This window comes from Mesoplodon densirostris, chromosome 3, assembly GCF_025265405.1.
Source record: "Mesoplodon densirostris isolate mMesDen1 chromosome 3, mMesDen1 primary haplotype, whole genome shotgun sequence".
In the NCBI taxonomy this organism is placed as follows: domain Eukaryota; kingdom Metazoa; phylum Chordata; class Mammalia; order Artiodactyla; family Ziphiidae; genus Mesoplodon; species Mesoplodon densirostris.
In genome coordinates, this window is record NC_082663.1 from 63923973 (window position 1) to 63946440 (window position 22468).

At 49.1% G+C, this 22468-nt stretch overlaps 1 protein-coding gene across 3 annotated transcripts in view; it reads right to left on the reverse strand.

Annotated features, from left to right (window-relative positions):
• Positions 1–21043, reverse strand: part of LHFPL2 (LHFPL tetraspan subfamily member 2) — a 177749-nt gene extending 156706 nt beyond the window's left edge. For 2 of the 3 annotated variants that reach the window (XM_060093079.1, XM_060093080.1), the window contains exons 1-2: positions 20666–21043; positions 8166–8244 (exon numbers count right to left, since the gene is read on the reverse strand). The gene's annotated coding sequence lies outside the window, so the exon portion shown is untranslated. The other variant, XM_060093081.1, reaches the window with a different exon arrangement.
• Between the last annotated feature and the right edge of the window lie 1425 nt (positions 21044–22468).

A 22468-nucleotide genomic window follows, 5' to 3' on the forward strand; every position in this document is an offset into this window, starting at 1 on the left:
CAAGGCCACGTGGTGAAGCCTAGAGGTCAATTTAAAAAGATGCTCAGCTAGGCTAGGAGGCTGGGCCAGAGTGGGTGGATGAAACCAACCAAGCAGTAAACAGTGACATCTCTTCAGTGATTGTGAATTCAAACAGAATATCTTGACCTTCCAAATGCTCTTTGGCAACTTTTCATCTTGAATGAATCTCCTATTAACTACTCTAAAGTTTAAAACTCATTTGCAATGGTACATCTTTTTGTGAGTTAACTGGGAGGTTAGATAAGGGAGGTAAATGAACTGCAATGCTTGGAGTTACCAGCCTGAAAGCAGCTGCGTGCTTGCCGCCACTGTGGGTCTCTAGGCACGTGACACCGCACGATTTGGTTTATTTACTTGGCTGGGGCCACTGACAGAAGGGCTGCAACTTTCAAAATGAGGCTGGGAGTGGTGGCGAGCCTGATTTACTGGTCAGTGGCATCTATCAGTGTGGAGGCCTGAGTCCTCCTCCTCTGGCTACTGTGCTCAGACGTATCAGGGCCTTCCGCTCATACCCACAGCACCATGCACACACGCACACACACATCCACCAACAGACTGCAAGTCTGATAAGCTCCAAGTAGCATGTCCCTCTGAAAAGGAAGCACTGAACCACGAAAGGAGGGTGGGCTCTGGCTGTCGGGTACTGTTCTTGGGTAGAGGGGCAACTTCAAGCCCAACCTCCACAGCTGTCCTGATTCCTCCGGACTGATTGGGACCACCACCTCCATAAGGCACAGGCTCCGCCCAACTCCACAGGGCACCGCTCAGCCAGGCTACCACGTGGCATCCTGCCTCCCAGCCACCCCCAAGCCTGAGAAAGCCTGTCTTGCGTCAACTGCACCACCAACTTTACGGCATCAGTTTAACCTTGCTACGTCTCAATTTTCTAACCTACCTGTAATCTCAAGAAAGCCTCAACTATGTACAAGCTACTTGACACCACTTCTTAAAGACTTTTCAGCCTATCAAAGTATGTCAAAGAGCACTAGACTGGGAGTCCGAAGTCATAGCTTCATGTACATCATTCACCCGCCTAACAAGTGCACATGAAGCACCTATTATAAAACATGCCAGGGACCAAATGTATGAAGCTGTCCAAACAAGACACAGCTTGGGCAGAGCCTGGGCCAAGTCATTCAGTGTCTTGGACTGAAATTAAAAGGCTTGGACAAGAAGCTCTTTCAAGTCCCTCCCAGCTCTCCTATTCTCCACTCTTGGCTTTGGTGCCAAGAGGGGACTGAAGCATTCTGGAATGTTCTGCGTCCCTGAACAGATGCTATTTTTACTCCATATTCATATAGCTCAGGTTGCAGACGTGTGACTTCTCTGCACTCTGCTGAACATAAATGACTCATTTTCATCCCAGAGTTTAGGAGACTAAGTGTAGCCCTAACAAAGAAGGCCCACAGGCAGGCACAGCTCAGGCTCCCGGCACAGGGACCCTCACGGCCTTGTTCCTTCTACACAGAGGCAATCTGGTTCCTTGAGATCAAAACTACAGAAAAACAGGAGCGGGGCTGCCAAGGCTTCCTCACATGTTGCCTGGGTTTGTTTATTTCTTCTTCATCAACTCACATCATTTCTGACACTGCACTTCAACTGCCTGGACACAGCTAGAAAGAAAGGCTTTCAAGAGTCACTGAAGTCCAGCCAACTTCTGATTAGCCACAGTAATGAAGGAAAAGAACAGTACATGGCCAAAGTAAGAGGGCCCCTGAGGACTGTAAGGGCAAAGATGTTTGTACAGGATATGGAGAAGCACCAGTGAAACAAGTGAAAATCTTCCTCCAACCCCCGGAATTCCCCTCAGACAACATTTCAGGAAAACACTGGCTGGAGTTCCCAAGAGCACCACACACACCCAAAAGGGAGGCATCTATGGTCTCCATTATCAACTTGTATGGGAAAATACTGGCTCCTGAACCAATGCGGGGATAGGATTTTATAAGAACTATACAAACTGAAGCTATGATTAAATGTACTTACTAGTAGTTAAGGTTTTTATTAGCACATCTTAATAGAAGTTTTCTTTTTATTCAGAGCTGAGTTCACAAATATTAGGCGGAAATGTCTACAGCAGAGAGGAAGAAGCTGGAGACTGGAAGGCAAGCAGATATGAGATAGTGAGAGTGTAAATGAAGATGGACACGGAAAAGGCTGGGCCCTGGAAATAAAACACCCAGAAGCAGTGATGCAGACAGCTGATGCCTTGGCCTTTGTGATCATAGACACAGGCTCTCCAGACGTTACTCAACACTTTACCTAGGACTGTTTCATACATACAAAGAGCCCTTTCCCATCCTGCCCTCTCTCCAACCTCCCCCAACTCCCACCTCCCTTGCCCTGCCCACCTGGATCACTCTGCTCACCCTCAGAAAGAAACCAGGCTGCCTTGGGGAATGGTGCCAGCTGGTGGCTGGTATAGAGAACTATCTATTGATCACCAAACTTTTCTCTCCCCTCTCTTGGAGGACTCTCTATCATTCATCCCCTATTCCTCTTTCCTCGGTTTCTTCTCATTACCATCACAGAGGGCTGAATTTGAAAGTCAGAAGTCCAGGGATAGAATCCCAGATGCCCCACTTCCCTACCCAGAGAGTCACATAACCTCTCTCTGCCTCGCTCCCTTCTCTGTAAACATGGACAGAAAGACCTGCCTACCCAGCAGGGTCTTTATGAAGCAGCAGAAGTGCGAGTACACCGTGAACAGAACAGGGCTCATCAAACAGAAGGCACAGCCTCAGCGTTCTGCTCACTCCCCGGCACCTGGACACTGCTCAGCTCGCTCGCGGGAATTCGGGGCCATCATGCTCTGAAGCAGTGACCTCGACAACAGATGACTGGCAAGCCTTCCTCAGAGGTAAAGGCACTGTCCCAGCTCTGAACGAGCTCTCTTGTCCGGCGGATGTCTGTATTTTCAGTGTGAATGCCATGTTCCTGAGTAACAGGCCAAGTGGTCCATCAAGACCTGTATCAGCTGGTTTGAAGTCGCTAACTCATTTGCAGCAGGAGAAACTCTTTTCCTGGCCAAAGTGCCCTAATTGATCACTGGGCCTCGCAAGCCCTCCCCAGTGCTATTGAAATCGGGCTCTAGGTTTACCAGGAGGCAACTGGCCAGCCCCTGTGAGGCTCTGCCCCATCCCCAAATGCCATCGCCCTGTGATACAGATCTTCAAGGGGCTAATGAAATTATCTCCTCTGCCTTTTATTCCTCTGTAACAACCACAAAATTTGATAAGAATGACCCCCTGCTCCTCTAATTTAAGGCCTGTTTTATTACCTTCAACCCTAATTCTCTCTCTTTTAAATGGATATGAGACCCTGAAGACCCCACAGGCCAATGGGATTAGTCATTGATGGCTTCCTCCTGGCCGGCTCTCCAGAGGGCGCTTCTGCTTTCCCCCCTCGGGTGGGGTCACAATCAGTTCAATCTTCATGCTTCAGAGACATCCCCTTTGAACAGGATCAAATGTCCCCCCACCCCTGCCTGGTGCTCCTGCTCAAAGGAGCAGCAGCTGCTTCCCACTCAGAGTAGTAATGTCAACTCAGCCAGAAAGGCAGAGGCAAGAGGAGGTCGGCGTGGTTAATTGTCCACCAGGCTCAAACGCAGGCCCACTCAAACCAGCACCTGGGAGGGCTGATCACCCCTGTAAAATGCAACGTGCACTTTGAACCCAGGAACAAGGAGGATGAGAACTATCTTCCCCAGCCTGCTGGGACTTGATGGAGCTTCAGCTATTTGTTTTCTTTTTCAGATTGTAGCCATAAAGGGTAGAAGCACTTCTCTGCAGCAACCCCAGGCAGGCACATAAAACACAGGCGAGGTGAGCAGCAGGGCTTGCCCACCAGGAAATAAAGGAAAGGAAAGATAAGCATCCGTGGCATCAGTCTAAAGGGAGCCAGCCAAGGCTGGCCTCTAGCTTTGAAGAAGGAACCTGAGAGGAGAGAATTCCGAAAGCCTCAGAAACCGCTCCTTCTAAGAAATACTCTATAGAGAAAAGGAAGCATTTAAAATGCAGGGAATTTACTCTTTCTCATTAAGAGATGGAAGAGAAAATTTTTTTACTCTTTCGCCTATTTGAAAAAGTTACTTTTATTACCTAGTTATCTGAAGGCCTCCTTCCAACTCAGATCCATAATAATTGTAAAAAGACTCTTAAGAAACAGAAAATAGTCATTATGTAACTGAAAGAGGACATGAGAGTGATCAAAACAACACCTACAGGGGGCTTCCCTGGTGGTGCAGTGGTTAAGAACCCGCCTGCCAAGGGAGGGGACACGGGTTCGAGCCCTGGTCTGGGAAGATCCCACATGCTGCGGAGCAACTAAGCCCGTGCGCCACAACTACTGAGCCTGAGCTCTAGAGCCCACGAGCCACAACTACTGAAGCCCACGTGCCACAACTACTGAAGCTCGCATGCCTAGAGCCCGTGCTCTGCAACAAGAGAAGCCACCGCAATGAGACGCCCGCGCACCGCAACGAAGAGTAGCCCCCACTCTCCGCACCTAGAGAAAGCCCATGCACAGCAACGAAGACCCAACGCAGCCAAAAATAAATACAAAAAACAAACAAAAAAAAAAAACACCTACTGTCCTTTTGTAAAGCAAAAGCCTAAGATATTCCATTTAAAACCAACGTTCCCTGGAAACAAGTACTTCTAAGTTTTTCTTTCACATCAATATCAAAATCCCCACAGTAGATAAGACAAACCAGCCATCAAATCACAGCTGACAAGTGACGTGATCAAAGTAGAAAGTGGTTCCCAAATTATGCGTCAACTGTGTTCTGAAGTACAAAAACCAAATTCTTCCCCGGAGATGTCAATACCTGGATGCAGCTTTACAGTGAAACTTGGAAACCGATTTTGGAGATTTTGCTTCTTCTTTAAGAGAAGGATAAGATAAAGGCCCACCTGAAGCTGAAGATAAAGGCTTCACCCAGAAAAACCATACACCTAAGGGGGGACGTGCCACTTTGTGTGTGTATCTGTCAGCAGCTGCATTCTGACTTCCCACTCATTTCAGCAATAAAGGAACTGGCTGGTCAGAGACCAGCATGCTAACAACACTGGAGTCCGGGACCAGCAGACCAGTTGCTGTGTCTGCTAGTTGCCTTTGCTCTGACTGCTCCCAAATGTCTGCCCTGGATACAAGGGGCCCATGCTGGACAGTGTCTTTGGATCAAGGCCAAGGCTCCAAAATGGCTAAATCAAACGCACACACACAGACACACACGTGCTCGCGCACCCTGATACACAATTTTACTGCTGCTGGGGCACTAGCGGTTTCTTAGTAAAACTGTTCTTTAGAAAACAGTAAACATTCAGTTGCATGAAAGAAGAACACCACATTAGAAATCCAAAACAAAGTTCAGAAGCTCTGAGGAAATTCAGGAACTAGATCACTTCTTGGACTTTCTAATTAGGATGACATTGGGTTGCCGAGATTCAACGAGAGAGCTCTGTGAAGTGTGCCCAAACGCACACTCACGTGTGAGACGCCCTGGGTGGAGGGGGACCAGCTCAGTAACTGGATGACTTAACCTGCCTCATTTTTTTTTCTAACCAGATTAGAATTGTTATCATAAAACAGGAGACACTCTGAGAATCAGAGGTCTTCTAGAAGCTCAGAGAATCAGAGATCTCTTAGGAGCTCAGTGAGTGGCCAATTATTATCAGTTGGGAAGTACTCCCCATGTGTTTGGCGGCAGGAAGACCAGACATACTCACCACCTTGCACTCAGCTTCTGCAGGCATTGGTACAACAGAAAACAGTTGGTAATATCTCAAATTCCATAACCTACTAAAAAGCTAAAACTCACTCATATATTAACATCTGGGCTTTTAAACTGTAACTTTCTTCATTTATTTTTCAAGTATGATAGACAAAATGGAGTCCATGGAGACTAGAAATCCCTGGCCAAAGCTGAAACCCTCCCTCTCCCCAAGCCCTAGGAAACTTTAAGATGAACAGGGTCAGGTGAGAGTCCAATTTCCTCTACTGCTTTGCCTTCCACTAACTTCTCCTTCAGGCAGCTCTCTGGCTGGGGCTCAGCACCAAGCAGAAGAAACCATGGAGACGTGACCGCTTTTTTTATGTGAGACTAGGTGGCTGGTACTTCTGCTAAGTGGTGGAAAGCACACCCAGAAAGCAGAAAACAACTTCTCTTTGCTTTCGTGCTGCACACACCCAAACAAAGCAAATGGAAAGGGTGAACAATGAGTATTGTTCATGTAGAGGCAGGGTAAGAAGGCAGGAACGGGGGCTTCCCTGGTGGCACAGTGGTTGAGAATCTGCCTGCCAATGCAGGGGACACGGGTTCGAGCCCTGGTCTGGAAAGATCCCACATGCCGCGGAGCAACTAAGCTCGTGTGCCACAACTACTGAGCCTGCGCCCTAGAGCCCATGCTCTGCAACAAGGGAAGCCACAGCAGTGAGAAGGCTGTGCACCGAAACGAAGACCCAACACAGCCATCCATAAATAAATAAATAAATAAATAAATAAATAAATAAACAAATAAATAATAAACAAATAAATTTTTAAAAAGGCAGGAACAAACACTCAAGACCTCATTCTCCTGTGTGAATGTGGTCTTTAATCAGATTGAAGTCCCTCCCGCCCCACCTCCACCCTGGCTTCTGGGAACTCAGCCACCTGCCAGTTCCTAAAAGGACCCAGGCTCCATTCTGGCTCCAGATTCAGGTGAACCATTGCCCTGGGGGTTGCTACTCCCAACCCACAGGATGAAGCAAAATGGCATCAAGCCAATCAGTGTGTCTCTCAAAGATCCCAGCATACTAAGATTACAGGGGAAATGGAAATGCATGATTTAAAAGCTTTTTATTAAAATTATTTAAAGCTAAACTGTGTTTTAGAAATATTTTTACTTCCTCTGGGTTATAAATTGGTCAAGTCAATTGTTTGCTCCCTTACTGCCATACATTTGGTTACACGTTCAATCCTGGGGCTGCCCAAGACTCCCAGGGGCTGGCAGACAGATGTCTCTCCTGGGGCAGCCAAGGGGGCTGGTGGCTCAGGGTCCCAGGCTGTCAGTTAGCACCTTACTGACAATGACACAAAAACTCCTGATTTCTCATCCTTTTCAATAGTGGTAAGAATCTAAACTCCTGCCGACTTAACATATTATGGCACATTCTCAATTACCCGTGGTAATGTGAGCAAACAGCCATGTCATTAATCCAAAAAGGCACTCTACACATCAGTTCATTGGCTTAGGAATACATTTTTTTGTAGCTGTGCCTCAGTTTAGTTTACTAGGGCTTTTTTTTTTTTTTCCTCCTCCTCAGATGAACATTCACTCATTTACTGAAAGTCTGTTCCACGCCAGAAACCATGCAAGATTGGAGATGATAGCAAAAAGAACTCACACACTAGGGGAAAAGATGTGTACAAACAAGTAAGTAAAGCTCACCACGGGCACGTGCAGTGTGCTGTGTCAGCAGAGGGGCAGCGATTCGTTCCGCTGGAAAGCTGGGAAAAGGCTAGGCTCCGAACACCCTCTCTTTCAGACAGTTTGTAAATAACAAGTGAAATGTTGGCTGAGTCTTAAATGAGGAAAAGGAATTCTAAAGCACCAACTCAAATGGAGAGGTGAAGGTGCCCAGCAAAAAGGAAAGAGCGTTGGGCACTGAGACGGGCAGCAACATCCAGAAGAAAGCCAGGCAGGTCAATAAACATCTTCACCCGATAACTCAATGGGGCAGGTAACCACTTTACACCTTTCTTTTTTTTAATTTTTTTTTTTTTTTTGGCTGTGCCAGGTCTTAGTTGCGGCACATGGGATCTTTTTTTTTTTTAGTTGCGGCATGAAGGATCTTTTAGTTGCAGCATACGGACTTCTTTAGCTGCAGCATGCTGACTTCTTAGTTGTGGCATGCATGTGGGATCTAATTACCCTGACCAGGGATCGAACCCGGGCCCCCTGCACTGGGAGTGCAGAGACTTACCCACTGGACCACCAGGGAAGTCCCTTTACACCTTTCTTAGAGGAGCTGCCACCCTATATTTAAGGATTGTCTTTTTAATGCACGAGAACTTGGGGTGGTTATCAGAGTGCATCGCATGGCTGGAGTTTTCCCAGAACCAGCCTGAACATGAGCAGATCCAGGAAGCAACCCCTTACCTGTACGAGGAGGAGCTCCCTGATGAGATGCAAAAACCACAGGCCAGCTGTGAACTCAGGAGTCTGCTTCCCAGTTTACCTGAAAAACAACAGGAGAGGGCCATTTCTGTTAATTTGGAATAGCCAGTCTTTTAACAGCCCCAGTAGAGACCTGCAGACCCTGCCTAAGGCTCCTTGGTCTCAAAGCAGAAAACCTGGCCAGCGTCACTTGGCCAAGGGGTTGGATCAGAGAAGTGGGTGAGAATCGTGGTGTTTAACTCGGAGGGTAATGGTGAGCCAGGCACTTAACCTACCTGTGTCTTGGTTTCCACCCCGCCATAGCTATCTCACAGAATGATCAAGAAGGCCTTCAATATGCCGGGCACCATGCCAAGCCTGGAGTCATGCGAATGACCATGTCATGGGTTCCCCGCCCTCGGGGAGCCGACAGTCCACAAAGACAGAGAAGTAAATGGGTGGTAATCATGACCTTGACGCAGCTGAGAGAAGCTGAGGTGAGGAAAATACAAAGTGACGTGGAGCCTTTGCAGAGGCACCAGCTGACCCCAGAGAGGTCAAAGGGAGCTCCCCAGAGCAGGTGATGGCTAAGCTGAGGTCTGATAAGCAAGAGGTGGCCAGACTACCAGCATACCAGGCAGAGGAAACAGCAAAATGGGTGCCCAGGAAGCAAGAAGAACATAGTGAGTTCACAAGAAAAAGGAATATTTCAGAGGCCGAGAGGGAGACTGGCAGTCATTTTAGGAGAGTTTGGACTTTCTCTTAAGGCCAATGGCAAGCCCATGAAGGGTCTCCCATAGGAGAGTGGCATGCTCCAGAAAGCCTTCTGCAACAGCAAAGAGAAAGGATTGCAAGGAGGCCAGGAATGCCCCCCTCAGCTACCCAAATGCCACATCCCTGGTCTCCTGTGGGAACGACCAGGAGAGAAGGCCCCAGGGTGAGAAGACAGGGCTAGGGCTCCCTCCAGGGAACCACAGCTTCTGAACTACAGGTTCCTCCAGCATTAAGTGATTCCACCCAGGCAGACACGCCATCAGGAGCAGAGTCTGCCTGTGACAACACGCCCTCCAGAAGGTGGAGAAGTGACTGGTGTCACAGTGCTTCTCAACTTGTGCTCCCCAGACCAGAGGCATCAGTATCACCTGGGAATGTGTTGGAGATGCAAATTCTCGGCCCACCCCAGACCTAGTGACTCGGAATCTCCGGGAGTGGGGTCCAGCCAGTGTGTGTTTTAACCAGCCTCCAGGTGATTCTGATGCTCCCTAAAGGCAGCAAGCACTAAGTGGGGGCAGTGCCAGCACGGGGGTGGCGGTGAGCAGAGCACAGGGTACAGAGATAGCCCGGTCTGATACCCCAACAGCACCTCCATGCTCAAGGCCTCACACTCTACAGGGACTGTGATGTCCATTTATGCTTAAAAGGAAATACACATAGCTTTTGCCGGGGGTGGGGGGGGGGCGGGTTGGTTTTTTTGGCCACACCGCGAGGCATGCGGGATCTTAGCTCCCCAACCAGGGATCGAACCCATGCCCGCTGCAGTGGAAGTGTGGAGTCTTAACCACTGGACCACCAGGGAAGTTCACACAAAGCTGTTTTTATCGATACTTAGAAATGATGCTAGCCCTGTGGACCATGGGGAAGAGTACACGGGCCCACTTCTGGAGTGGGGAGGTAGTACGTCGGGAGAATTTCATTTCCCTAAGAAATGCCCCATCCTTTCTGTGGCCCTCCTTTATTTCATAATAGACAAAGGAAACTCCAGCTTCAGGAACAGGGACAATGTTTCTCCTCCCACCCAGATACAGAACCTGACCACTCCAGAAAAGAAACAATGAAGCCATCCAGAAAGCTCCCGTGGTTTCATCAAAGGGTCAAGTTTCTTTCTGGAGTGGGTCAGTTTGTAAAAGTTCCCAGAGTTCTGGTCCCTGGGATGTACTTGTGTGTAACTTCTCTGTTGGTCAAGCAGTAGCAACAAGACTCTCCCCACCATCTCCACGCTATTCTGAAAACACCCTAGACCACTCAGACAAGCTTCAGCTGGGCACCAGAATGGCCAAGTTCAGAGTTTCTTTCAGCCAGCTAAGAGCTGAGAAGTTCTTTAAAATGTAAATATTTTTTTCAGCCATGAGAGAGAAAGCATGCCCTAAAGCACTTTCTAGGTGGCATGAGGTCTCAGAAGAGTCAAGCCCCTCCTCAGAACTGACTAGGAAAAGGCCCTTAGTGGAGAAGGAAAGGTTTCTGCTGCGGGCCAAGTTCTCCTGATAAGCATGTACAGAAACTGGATCATTTCCTAAGCTTCTCTCTCAAAATCAAATAGACTAAAAAAAAAAAAAAAGAGCAACATAATCCCAAGCACAAGTACGGTGTTTAATCTTAACTTTCATATCTAGATCACCTGGCTTTTCATTACAACTGGTCAGGTATATGTGAAATGGCCACACTAGATAGAAAGAAGTATGCCAGATGCATCATCAAAGATACTAAAGCCCCTATTACACAGCGTGCACATGCGCACGTGCACACACACGCACACACACACACACACACATTAAGTGAATGAGAATTCGTTCTGCCTAGTGCCCCCCACCACCAGGTATCCTGGGCTCCTCTGGACACCTGAGCTGTCCTTGGTGGCCCTGCCCCAGCCCTGCCCTCACAGTGCCCACACTTCACCCATCAAAGTCCACTCTCTTCATACCCTGATCTTTGCTGGCATTTTATGAAAGTCTTCCTGTTAAGTCCTAAGTAACTAATGTAGTGCCTGTTCTATGGATGCTTACATGTTGAATAAGAGGTTTAAAGAGAACCATTTTGCCCAAATTCCTCTAACGGTAAAATTTTAGGCACAACAATAAGTGAATTCCAGCTTTTCGCTACAGAGCCCCTTCCATACTCCTCCAATCCCATCACACTGACCACTTCCCACTTCATTTGTTTCATAAGCGTCAGCTTATGAAAACACCTCCACCTCCTAGGATGGAGATGAGATGGATCCTGCATTTGTAAAAATGGAGGTTAATGTTGATACAATAACGTGCAAAGTCCATCTCCTCCATCTGTCAATTCACCTGTGTCAGAACCAAACTGTCTCTGGAGGATGAGGATCCCTTCTCCATCCATTTCTGGTCAGCGCTTACTTAGGAAGGGGACACGCTGATCCCAAGCAGGGGAGAGAGTGGGAGAAGTCAGCCTCAAGACATTCCTTTCTCTGCAGAGGCCCAAAGCATACAGCCCAGTATCTCCAAGAATGCCCCAAAGCACTTAATAATCAGTGTCTGTAAAACCTTCCTAAAAATAACGGCTTCAGAACTGACTCTTACACCGTTGACAAGGGACTCTGATTTGGTCCCATCCAAGATAAAAAAGAGCCTTATTGTAAGAATGAAAACATGAGTCAAGATAAAAATTGAAGTGGGTCCAATGGGACAAAAGCCAGCCCTTCACAACCAAGTATCTAAGAGGCCAAGAAAAGAACAGGTAAGGGTGCCCCTCAGACATGGCTGATAACACAGGCTCAGATGGACAGGGTTCTAAACTGATGTTTCTCGAAAATGGTGTTTCTAGAACGTGCCCAATTATAAAAACCATCCAGACACTTTGTTTAAAAAATTCAGATTCCCAGGACCCACACCAAACCTATGAAGTCAAAACTCCAGGGCAGGGTCTGAGAACACATAGGTCTAACCAGCACCCAGAGAGGGTCAGGCAAGTTTCAGAAACAATTCCAAAGGAAACAATATGTAACTTTTTAAAACGTTGTAGTCACATAACTTCAAAGTGATAGGGTATGTGTGAAAAGGTAGGCTTAACTGGAGGAAGTCAGAGCCTTCTTTAAGTAGTTAAAATTATGGAATATAATCATCAGGTAATGAGGAAGTCAATTTGATTAAAATGTAGCAAAAACAAAACCTCTCCCTTTAGCTTAACCATATTCCACCTGGAAGACCTCCCATGACCTCCCTCCCTGCCCTAAGGATGGAAGGGAATCCCCGAGCAGCTGGCCCGAATGCAGTGACAGGGTTGAGAGCCCTCAGGGTTATCCCAATAAAGACAGCCCCAAGGAGCAGGCAGCAAGCTCTAAACCAGACCCTGCTGGTGCCCTCCTGGTGTCAGCCTTTACAGGTCTGAGTCTCCGGCTGACTGATCCGCAGCCTCAGTTGTGTCCCAGTCTATGTGAGGCCTTGCTCCACAGGACCAGTGGCACCAGCCTCACAGGGAGCCTAGCAGCGATGCAGAAGCCCAGGCCTGCTTCATCAGAATCTGCCATTTCACAAGATTCCAGATCATTCTTGTGCACCTTCCAGCGTGAGAAGCCCTGCTTTAAGGCACGGAGAGCGCCACCACGGGGAGACTCTCACCCCACTGTACAGCCACCAGCTCACCAGCGCACCCACTGCGACCCCACACTCTAAGAGGCCTTCTTCCCTCACAGTCCTTACACAAATCTTCTCAGACTTGCTTTGTCTTGGAGCCAAATCACCATCAGCAGGGCCCAGTGACAGCTGACAATCCAAAGCCCCACCACCTTAGGGAGTTAAAAGGAGGCGGTAAGTACTGACCGTCTCTCACATTCTCCTCCGGCTCCTCTACCTATCAGGCTCCCTGAGGGGGCAGGAATATGGACCCCACGACCACAAATCAGTAGAGACGACCCAAAGTCAAACAATACTACGGAATGCTGGCTCGCTCTCTGCCAGCACAATGTTAATGAGGTCGAGGTCACGAGTATGATTAGCTTCCTCGGGTATCGTGGCACAGACTCCAACCCACTGCCCTCTAGCTGCCTGCAAAGGCTGACACACCCCTAGTTACTAAGAGGAGAATGACTGGGGAGGCTGAACAGAGCAGCGGCAGAAAAGGACTCAAAGAGCTTGGATGGGGCCTCCCTGGTGGCGCAGTGGTTAAGAGTCCGCCTGCCGATGCAGGGGACACGGGTTCGTGCCCCGGTCTGGGAGGATCCCATATGCCGCGGAGCGGCTGGGCCCGTGAGCCATGGCCGCTGGGCCTGCGCATCCGGAGCCTGTGCTCCGCAACGGGGGAGGCCACAACAGTGAGAGGCCCGCATACCGCAAAAAGAAAAAAAAAAAAAAAAAAGAGCTTGGATGACTGGTGAGCAGAATGGATTGAAGAACAGCACTCAGCCCAGAGGGGTGGGTGACATGACAGATGACCCGGGAGAATTCAAAATCATCCCAATGGGCTGAACAACACACACCAGGATGAGAAAGCTGAAATTTGACAAGAAGAAGTGGGAAGCCCTACAGCCAAGATTTTAAAAATCAAATACACATATGTAAGCTAGAGGAAATCTAACCTGACGACAGTTCTAAAATGTTTTAATGTTTTAAAATGTTTAAATTTTTTTTAAACATGTAAGTTTTGTTGACTAATGTAGTTGCTAAGAAAGCTAACATACTTAGGGTCCATGAGTCTAGTTTCCAGACCAAGGGGAACAGTGGTCCCTGTGTAGCACAGCTGACCAGACTATCCTCAACAGTCCCCCGGCCACCTGCCCACACAGGTGTATACACAACCTGTCCCATCTCTTCATCGCTACCACCACTTGTGTTCTTATTATTCAGTATGGCCTCTGCACCCGGCTACCGTTCTTTTTGGCTTTGGATTATAGTTTAAACATTCCCCACATCAGCTTAGCTCCCTTTCATGCTGCCTTTTCTTTACTAATCAAGAAAAGAACAACAGACCCGAGCACAAATTGGAAAAAACACATTAAAAAAAAAAAAAAAAAGACAAGACAACCTAAGCAACCCATTTACCAAAAGGATTCAAACCCAAAAGACCTATAGTCACCTGTGTAAGCTGGCACCCTAGGCTACATATTACAGCATGGATCTGTGCAGAATCGTAATCAGGTTGGTAAATTATGAGCTTCCAGCACAGAAAAGCCCTGAAATGGCTATAATAAGAATGAGCAAATGACAGAGTAGATATCTGTTTAGACATACTTCCCTGTGCAGAATCATCTTCTAGGAATGGACAGTTAGCCATTAAAAAAAAAAAAAAAGTGATTTTTAGATTGTTTTTCAAGTTGTGAGCCGTGTTTTCCTTACGTGTATATTTCATATACAAAGGGTAGCCATTTATAAACACAAAAACACCAATTACTGGTGAAGTCTGTAGCTGCGAGACTGGCCAGTCTATTATTTTTAATTTCAGAAAATTTGATCCCTATGGGTGAGAGAAAAGTTATAAATTTTTAAGAGGTTAATTTGTCCTGAGTAATAAGTGTGTCATGCACCACTTATCTGAAGATTAAATGTGGCTACTGTCTATGCAGTTACAGGCATCTTTAAACAACTGGCTATCTGCCTCAAAACTGGAAAACAACATGTGAAATTCAGCCCAACTGCAGCCTGCTCCAGGAGAAAGGAAGCTTGAACTCCAGGTGCCCTTGACAACACAGCTCAGTGTGGAAAGAGAGAAACTGCTGAACAATAGAATCAGTAGAGGAAAGAGAGTCCCTCTAATTTTCCGGGAATGTGGGGAGGTTGATGCTAAAGGGATATTTAAGATCTCACTGCTGGTTTGAGTTCTACTGAACACTGAAACAACTGAAAACAAGAAAAAAAAAAAACTTACATGTGAGTATAGTATATATATACAGATAGATAGATAGATAGATATTTATAGATACTTAATTAGGTACATATCAATCTGACAGATGTTTACACATTTAGATATAGAAGTGAAACACCTCTCAGATCACACTTAACAGTGTTTATGAAAACATACAAAGTGCACCAACAGGAAGGAGTGGGTCCTTCCCTATTGTTGGGAGGAAGCTGCCCCATTCTGGCTCTGGGTCACAGGACCCAGGCCTGGTTACATTCCTCCACAACTACATTTACAACAAATAGGAACTTCAAGTCTTTTTAAAGACAGAGACCTGCTTTACCATGGATGTAGCACAGCTGTAAGGAGGTGTATGGTACTGTGGCCAAAACTGCTGATACAGTTTTGCACAAAAAAAAGAATGGAAGAAAACACCAACAACTGTTTTGTTCTGGTTTTTTAAGTAACATCTACTTTTTAAAAATCTGAAAAGCAGAAAAGTAAAGAAAATAGTCACCTGTAACCCCACGAGTCCAAAATAACCAGTCAGAATTTTAGTCTACATCCTTGCAGTCTGTCTAGGCTACCAGTTTTCCTTTCAATGGCAGATCAGTTAGGCAGGCAAGAGCAAGGTGAGGCATTATTGCTGGTTACACAGACTAACGATGATTAATAATTCCCACTGGCCGTACCCTAAATCCACAACAGTAAGGAGTAAGGCTGTACACAAATCAAATTGCATGCCTGCCCTTTAACAGGCATTCACTGGGGCCTACTTTGCACACATTTTTTTATTCCACAAATGAATGAAATTCAAATTAACAGCCCCTTGAGGGCCATATGGTAACTTCAAAAAAGAAGGCAGGGGCTTCCCTGGTGGTGCAGTGGTTGAGAGTCCGCCTGCCGATGCAGGGGACACGGGTTCGTGCCCCGATCCCGGAAGATCCCACATGCCGCGGAGCGGCTGGGCCCGCGAGCCATGGCCGCGGAGCCTGTGTGTCCGGAGCCTGTGCTCCGCAACGGGAGAGGCCACAGCAGTGAGAGGCCCGCGTACAGCAAAAAAAAAAAAAAAAAAAAAAAAAAAAGAAGGCAGACAAGCCTTGTCCCTGGTGGAAATGAAAACACTAGTTCTCCAAGTACAAGTTCTCAAGGTGCCTACAGACTGGGTTCCTAGGAAAAGCCCTCCTCCTGGCTTGCAGATGGCCACAGTCTCACCATGGTGGAGAGAGCATGCTCCAGACTCTCTCCCTCTTCTTAGAAGGACACTAATCCCATCATGGGGGCTCCACCCTCATGACCTCATCTAAACCTAATTACCTCCCAAAGGTGCCCCCTCCAAATACCATCACAATGGGGATTAGGGTTTCTATTTAGGAATTCGGGGAAGAACACAGTCTGTCCAGAATATGTAGATGTGTCGGGGGTGGAGGAGGATCAATTTTAGCAGTTGTACATCCTAGCTATTAAAAATGTTCAGAGCCATTCTACGTACATTCCTCTATATTATCTCAGTTCAAAACAATAAACAGGTCTCACAAGTCGGCAAAATAACACCAGTAAGAGTCTGATCATTGAAGGCCAAGGTCAGGGGCTTGATTACCCCATTAGTCCCGTTGAAAGGATGAAAGAGAAAAATTCAGTTACAAGGACACAGATTACTCTCACCCTGAGCACTATTCAGTAAACCTCAAGAGACCAGCCAACCACTTGCTGCTACTGTAAAAATAACTCCATCTTTCACCTCCAGCTCCAGACCTCTCTTCCTGCCTGTGGATCCAATGCTCTGCTGGGCATCTCTCCCTGGGCGCCTCACAACTCAGCTGTGGATTCAACTGAACTCGTTACTCCTCGCCATCTCCCCAACCTGAGGTTCCCATAGCTGCTTAACTCAGTGAAAGGCGCCATGACCCACTCCAGTCACCCTGGACTCCCACCCATGGGACAAGACCGAGGAAGTGCGGTCAGCCTCTCCGGGTCTCTCCCGCTCTCCCTCACCAAGTCCCACCGGGATTCCTGTACTAACCTCCCGGCTCACCTGCTATCCCCGGCCCTGGCCTTGTCACCGAGCCCACCTAGAGTTCCTTCTAAAGCACAATATGATCAGGTCAATCACCTGCTGCAAGTTCCCCATCTTCCACACAGGTTTCGAGATGAAGTTCAGATTCCCCAGCTCAGCACCCAAGATCCAGCACCCTCAGGGACTTCCCTACACCACTCTGCCTCTAGTCCAAACAGCTACTCTCAGTGCCCTGTTGACCTTATACCATTTCGAGCCTTCTAGACTCAAAACATAATGCATCCTTACTGTACCAGGTATTACTGTAATCTTAAAAGTAATGGGGAAAAAAAAACCTTGAAGGTACATGAGGGACTAAGTCTCCACTCTTCCCTTTACTCACGGGCCTGCCTCCTACAGCGAAGGGTCCAGTATTTTAAGTACCAGACCAGACTCTTCCCTGGACACAATCTGGGTTTTATAAGCTGATGATCAGATCTGACCTTTGATTCCTTCTTTGCCTTTCTAAGGCTGTGAAGTCTCACTTCGGAGAAAAACCTGTTTGTTCTCATGGCACTTTGGCTGGTGATTGTACTCAAACAGGACACATGCTTTATTATAAAGCACAGAAAGAAACAGGCTCCCCCTTCTTCCTTCTCCCTGTGGAGGACCCATAGGACCAGCTGGCCCCAGCCACCACCCCCCAGCCAGATCACTTCCCTCCAAGATGGCTGGCTTGTGGAAGAGAAGCACGCCCAGCACGCTGCTTTCCCAGCGCAGGCACTTCTAAACAAAAAAGAGAACTTCTTGGGTTTATGGAGCTCCTTCGCACACAGAGTTTGCTTCCCCAACTAGAATGAGGGCTCTGTGAGTGGAGAGGCCTGCTCTTGGTTCTTCCTATGCTCCCAGAGGCCAGAACAGAGCCTGGCCCATGGAAGAGGCTCCATGGGTATTTGCTGAACAACTGGATAAAAGAATGGATGAATGAGCAAACAGGCATTCCTCCCAGATTAGAAAAGAAATATACAGCATAGTTCCCCAGCTCCATAAACTACTGTTTTGCTAAGAATGCCTTCTGTTCATTCTGCAACTAGGTACAACCTTAGGAAAAACTGGGCAATGTTCCATTAACCCCAAGACATACTTTAAAGGTGCTTTTTGGAATAAATTCTACAGATCAGGTATTTGCTTACTATTTGTATTTTTCTAAGGGCAGTAAACACTGAGAAAACACTGCTTTAGAATTCCCAAGAGAGACACCATGTCCACCACTCAAGTTTCCTTTTTTTTCTTAAATAAAATGTCGATATTGACTTTGGTGAGACCTGGAACCTGAGAAGGTGCCTTTGCAAGGGGGCAGTGAGGCTTGGAATTACAGGCCACACCTGTGCTCAGGTCCTCAGACCCACACAGAGCCTGCACTACACATTCCCCACAGCTGGAGTCCCAGAAAAGGCTGACTAGAAGGGCCAAAAAGATGCAGCCTACAAGCTCTAGAAAGATCAAATATTTCTGAGTGTGGGCTGCTGGGGGCACAGGGACAGCCTCAACTAAGGGTCGACCATCGGCCAACCTAAAATCAGCAGTCGCTCAAAGTCAGCTCCCCTTGCAGCCCAGCTCTCTGAATGGCACTGCTTTCTCCCGGGCATTTGAAATACTTGACAACCATCATCAACATTTTCTGAGCACTTACCCAGCGTGAGGGACCACCCTAAGTTCTATACAAAAGTACATAATCATAGTTAAACTTCCAGGCGATTCTCTGACTTGAACTTTATTACCATCATTTTACAGACACAGAAACCAAAGCTGAGAGAAATTAAGTAACTTGTCCCAGGTTCAGGTAATAAGTGACACCTCTGGAAACTCAACAGTCCCAATTTTGGGTCTCCTACATTTTGGTCTCCTATTTTGTCAATTCTTTGCAATAAAGAAGTTGAGAAGTATGTTGTCCATTAAAAATGGATACTTTTCTATATGTTTTCTATCTTCTCCTACTATGGACTTTTCCTCCCTGCCCTGCCCAAACACTACATGCAGTAAAATCTCTATAATTCGTCAGTCCACACATCTGAGCCCATCCACATGCATAAAGAGCATATATTACTTTTTCCAGAAGGCACCGTTTTGCTCTAATCCACAAAGATTCATTTTCCTTCCTATAGACAAATTACTGGTTCATGTCTCGCGACTCAAATTATATTATATTCAAGAATGTTCATCTGCAGTGTAATTATTCTTCTTAATTGGACTGCTCTGAAGACAAATGATTTCCCCTCCCTAACCCCATCAACTCCTTCACCACACGATGTCTTCTTTCCTGGCATAAAATGTTTGCTGCACCCTTTGCAAACACACCACAACAATCCACACTATCTGCTCCCTGTGTGACCAGTTAGGAAAAATATTATCATGACGTTGGGTTTTATCTGGTATTACCTCAAACTCCTCCAATATTATTTCATCAGAATCAGATCTCTGACAAAGATTAATAACAAGTCTATCACAGTATGACAGCAAAAAGAAATGAGAATCTTGGGTTTTCTTTTCCCTATCTGTAAAAACATTTAATCTCCCCACCAGCATGTATTCCCTATCTCTTACATTTGAAAAGGAGAAGTCGTTTTTTAAAGAGGACCAGTAGAAAAGAGGAATATCCGGGAAAGAGCAACGCCAAAGAAATTCGCATCCATCATCGCTTAAACCTGGCGCGGGTGGAGCTCTCTCAGGCGAATGGGCGAAGCAAAAGCAACGTGCGGAGGAGAAACGTCCCTCGGAACTCGGTTACTCAGGTTTAACTATCCGCACCAGGCTCTAACAGCTCCCCCTCTCCCTCCCGCCCACACCTCTCCCGGCTCGGGCTCCAGCACACACTTGTCTACAGAGGCCGCTTTGCGATTTCAGACAGAAGCTCTCCTTTTACTTGTGGGTCGCTGATGGCAACCTACAGGAACGCACACAATCACAGTAGAAAACGCGCTAAATACAGGAAATGGCCCAGGTGGCAGTGAGGGTGGGGGTGGGATGGGGGGGTGAGTCTTTACTCCCATTGAGGAAACAGCTCAAGGATTCTCATAAAACTCACGACCCTCCTGAAACGGGAGAAAAGGTGAACAGGATTGAAGAAAATGCTTTCGCCCTTCTGAGTTCAAAGGACACCAGACCGCTGAATGAAAGGGGAAAAAGGACACACACACAACTCTGTGCCTAAAAAACGTCCGGAAACACAGAGTCCCCCCCCCGTCCTTCACCCCATCCCTTGGGTTCAACCCACTCAGGCCAGATGTGGTCTTCCCCACTCCACGCCCATCTCCTCCTCCTCCAGCCCGCACCCCCAATCCCTGCGCTGCCCACAAAAATGCAGCGCAGATCTGAGAAGCCGCTGACGTCTGTGGCCGGCGTGACCCACACGCCACAGACCAGGCCCCGCGGGGGCGACCGCGGGGCGGCCCCCGGGCGCGGTACCAGGCGCGCTGAGCCCCGTGCCAAGCTGCGCCCAGAACCCGAGCGCCGGTCGCAGTCCGCCGCCGGCGGCGAGAGAGCTGGGCTCGCGCCGGCTTCCCGGCAAATCGTCTTTCCAGGCACAACTTTTTTCCACTTCTGCTGAGGGCGACCACGGCGACCAGAGCCGAAGCGGCGCTCCCTCCCGTTCCCAGCGTCCAGCACCCGTCCCGCCAGCACCTCCCCGGCCCGGTCCTCCCTCCCCTCGGGCTCCTCGGGCGCCGGGAAGAAGTTCCCGCGCCGGCCGCCGCGCACGCAACCCGGACTCGGCTGGTCGCCGACGGCTCCGCGAGCCCCGCGCCGGGTGCCCTACCTAGCGGAGGCTGCGGGCTTTCCCTCCGCAGAGCGCGCGGGCCCGGCGACCTCAACTCAGCCGGTCCCGGCTCGGTGATCCCGGCTCCGAGCCCGCAGGCTTTCCCAAGCCGGGGCTTACCGTTACGCCTCCTCGCAGCCACCTCTGTCTCTCTCTCTCTCGGTCTCTCTTTCTCTGGCCCGGCCGGCCACTCGGGGAAGGAGGAGGAGGGAGGGGAGGGGAGAGGAGAGGAGGCGGCGAGAGGAGGGGGAGATTGAGGGAGGGGAGAGGGTCCCCGGGCAGGGGAGGAGGAGGAGGAGGAGGAAGAAGAGGAGGCGAGGAGAGAGCGCCGACCTCGGCCGCTGCCGTGGCTAGCACTCAGGAAGGGGAAAGAGGGGCGGGGGCAGAGAAAGAAAGAGGCCGCCGAGCCTCCCTGCCCAGGACCCGGCCCCGAGCCGCTGCCCAGTCACCATCGCCGCCGCGTCCCGCTCTCGGGCGGCGTCGGGGGGAGGGGTCGGGGCCCGGGGCTCTCCCGGCGCGGCGCGCGGGGCGGGGCGGGCGGCCGGGGACGCGGCGGGGGCGGGCGGATGAGGCCCGGCCTCCGGGGGGAGTGTCCTGCGGGGCCCGGGACGGTGTGGGCGAAAGGGGATCCCCGAGAGGAGGGGCGGAGGCCCGTGGGCCTGGGAGCCGGTCCTTGCGCCCGCCGGGCGGCGGCAGCGTCTCCCGGAGTTCCGCCAGAGTCCCCCGAGCCGCGCCGGGGAACCTCCGAGCACAGTTCCGGGAAATCGTCTTCGTAGCCCGGAGAGCGCGCACCGCCCGGCCGGGGAGGCGGGGAACGGCGAAGTCGGAGTCGGGGGTGAGAGCCCGGACTCTTTCGGCGGAGAGCGTGCTCGGCGGCGCCCGGAGCGGTTCCCCAGGCAGGGCCCGAGCGGGAAGAATGTCCGCCCGCTGGTCCTGGAGAATCCAAAGCGGGAGGGTGGGCTGGGGGTGCCTGGACCCCCATCCTCGCCTTCCTCGCCCGGAGTCGAGGCTCCGGGCGTAAATTTCCTCGCCCTGGGAGTCTCTAAGAAAGGAAACTCAGTGCGAACAGCCGCGAAGAATATACGTAAATTGATTGCTTGGGATCCTGATACATCCTCCCCTGAACTTAAAATATGGTTTCGGGGTGAATTTCTAAGGCACTTTAGCTAATAGTCTGGAAAGGCATCTTTGCCCAGAGAGGGGACTCACTAACTGCCCCACACCGCCCCCCGGGGGGGGGGTGAGCAAAGAACCCAGAGTTAAATGGCCACGAATTAAGGTGACAAGATTCCTTGTGATTTTAACGTCAGGACGCAGCATTTAGCCAAGCAAACCCTTCTTGTCTTTTTTTCCTGGCAAACTTGCTCCTGTCCCCAGCTTCTCAGCCTCTCGTCTGGGTCACCTGTAGCCACTAGTCGCGAGAACTCAGAACCTAGCAGTCAGTTTGGGGCCTCCCTCCTCCACTGCCAATAGCCGCTCCCATTGATTCTTTAAGGTCCTTCCAATTGCCCCGTCCTTTCCAAGCCCACTGCCACCTTCCTGATTCTCGCTGATTCAGGACTTCATAACTTGAGTGACCTCCTCCCTGGTTCCCTGCTTTGGCCTTCTTTGTACTGGCATCCATCTGCACACGCCTAGCCTGCACGCTAATGGTTCTAGAACACCGCTTTGACAGGCTACTTCCTGTTCTGGAAGCTCTAGGAGGCACTTTGCCACAGAAAATTATGAATTACTTAAAAACTTTTCCATTCAAAGCCATCCACCTACCCACTCCTTGGAGCCTGGCACTCTCACCAGCGTGGGGGGGATCCTCCCCTCCCCCCGAAGGTTCCATACTGTATGAAACATGGGAGGTGCTGATGCTCTTGCCAGAACTGGAATGCTGTCTTTCATCTTCTCTCACAGCCAAATCCCACTTATCTT